The sequence below is a fragment of the Petromyzon marinus genome, unplaced genomic scaffold (assembly GCF_048934315.1).
Source record: "Petromyzon marinus isolate PM22_M1 ecotype Great Lakes invasive population unplaced genomic scaffold, UKy_Petmar_22M1.pri1.0 PM_G_Scaffold_73, whole genome shotgun sequence".
Lineage (NCBI taxonomy): Eukaryota > Metazoa > Chordata > Hyperoartia > Petromyzontiformes > Petromyzontidae > Petromyzon > Petromyzon marinus.
The window spans coordinates 15,001-17,500 of NW_027423028.1; positions in this window are offsets into that span (position 1 = coordinate 15,001).

Consider the following 2,500-nt stretch of genomic DNA (forward strand, 5'->3'; position numbering starts at 1 on the left):
CATAGACCCCGTCAAACGCTAGAAGTTGGCGGGGATGTCTCTCTTGTGGCTCACGGGGCTGTTAGGGTCGCACAGAAATGCCTCGGAATGGGAAAACGGGTCATTTTTGTGTGGCCACATTGCATAGGAACGGCATGAAACTTCCAGAGGCATTTGCAGCAGGAATGCATGTGCACTCAAAAACGTCTATATTTTTCACGGATAGACCCCGTGAAACGCTATAAATTGGCGGGGATGTCTCTCTTGTGGCTCACGGGCGCTGTTAGTTAGGGTCGCACAGAAATCCCTCGGAATGGGAAAAGGGGTCATTTTCGTGTTGCCACATTGCGTACGAACGGCATGAAACTTCCAGAGGCATCTGCAGCAGAAATGCATGTGCACTCAAAAACGTCTATATTTTTCACGGATAGACCCCGTGAAACGCTAGAAATTGGCGGGGATGTGTCTCTTGTGGCTCACGGGGCTGTTAGGGTCGCACAGAAATCCCTCGGAATGGGAAAACGGGTCATTTTCGTGTTGCCACAATTGGCATACGAACGGCATGAAACTTCCAGAGGCATTTGCAGCAGAAATGCATGTGCACTCAAAAACGTGAATATTTTTTCACGGATAGACCCCGTCAAACGCTCGAATTTGGCGGGGATGTTTCTCTTGTGGGTCACGGGGCTGTTCGGCTCGCACAGAACTCCCTTGGTCCACCTGATTCGTGCATACAGGCAGCAACTAAAACTCTGTAAACCTGCTGTGAGGACATCTAAACAGTGGACCAGTGAGGCTGTGGAAGATTTGCGGGCGTGCTTAGACTGTACTGACTGGGATATGTTCACGACTGCTACCAATAGTCTGGATGAACTCACAGAGGCTGTGTACATCAGCTTCTGTGAGGACTGCTGTATCCCAACACGTACCAGGGTGAACTTTAACAACAACAAGCCCTGGTTCTCAGCAAAGCTCAAAAGGTTGAGGTTGGAGAAGGAGGAAGCGTTTAGGAGTGGGGATAGAGACAGATTCAAGGAGTCGAAGAACAGGTTTAGCAAAGCGGTGAGAGAGGCTAAACGACTGTACTCAGAGACACTAAAACACCAGTTCTCTACTAACGACGCTGCTTCTGTCTGCCAAAGGGCTCAGGCACATCACCAACTACAAACCCAGAGCGCCCCACACCACTAACGACTCCCGCCTAGCCAACGACCTGAACGAGTTCTACCGTAGATTTGAAAGACAATTGGACTGTCCTGAACCACCCCTTCCCACCCAAGAGGCCCCATCCCCCACCCATACTACAGAAACGACTCTCTCCTTTCAGGAGGGAGAAGTTAATGGGCTTTTCAAGAGGCAGAATCCACGCAAAGCAGCCGGGCCGGACTCTGTCTCTCCAGCCACCCTCAGGCACTGCGCTGGCCAGCTGTCTCCGGTGTTCACCAACATCTTTAACACCTCCCTGGAGACATGCCATGTACCAGCCTGTCTCAAGTCCTCCACCATCATCGCTGTGCCCAAAAAGCTAAGGCCAACAGGACTAAATGATTACAGACCGGTCGCCCTTACATCTGTGGTAATGAAGTCTTTTGAGCGCCTGCTCCTGGCACACCTCAAAGCCATCACAGACCCTCTCCTGGACCCCCTTCAGTTTGCCTACAGAGCCAACAGGTCTGTGGACGACGCAGTTAACATGGCCCTCCACTTCACCCTACAGCATGTGGACGCCCCAGCATCCTACGCCAGGATCCTGTTTGTGGACTTCAGCTCTGCCTTCAACACCATCATCCCTGCCCTGCTTCAGGACAAGCTCTTCCAGCTGAACGTGCCCTACTCCACCTGCAGGTGGATCACAGACTTCCTCTCTGACAGGAAGCAGTGCGTTAAGCCGGGAACAGAAGTCTCTGACTCCAGGTCCATCAGCACGGGAACTCCTCAGGGCTGCGTCCTTTGCCCACTGCTCTTCTCCCTGTATACCAACAGCTGCGCCTCCAATCATCTGTCCGTCAAACTCTTGAAGTTTGTCGGACGACACCACCCTCATTGGGCTGATCTCTGGTGGGGATGAGTCTGACTATAGGTGGGAAGCTGACAACCTGGTGACCTGGTGTAGCCAGAACAACTTAGAGCTAAATGCTCTAAGGACAGTTGAGATGGTTGTGGACTTCAGGAAGAATACAGCCCCACTCACCGCCATCACCCTGTTAGACTCCGCAGTCAAAATTGTGGAGTCCTTCCGCTTCCTGGGCACTATTCTCTGCCGGGACCTCAAGTGGGAACTGAACATCAGCTCCCTCGCCAAGAGAGCTCAACAGAGGATGTACTTTCGACGGCAGCTGAAGAAATGCAACCTGCCAAAGACAATGATGGTGCAATTCTATACAGCGATCATTGAATCCATCCTCACCTCCTCCATAACCGTCTGGTACGCTGCTGCCACTGCCAAGGACAAGAGCAGACTGCAGCGTATCATGCACACTGCTGAGAAGGTAATTGCCTGCAATCTACCAACCCTCGAGGA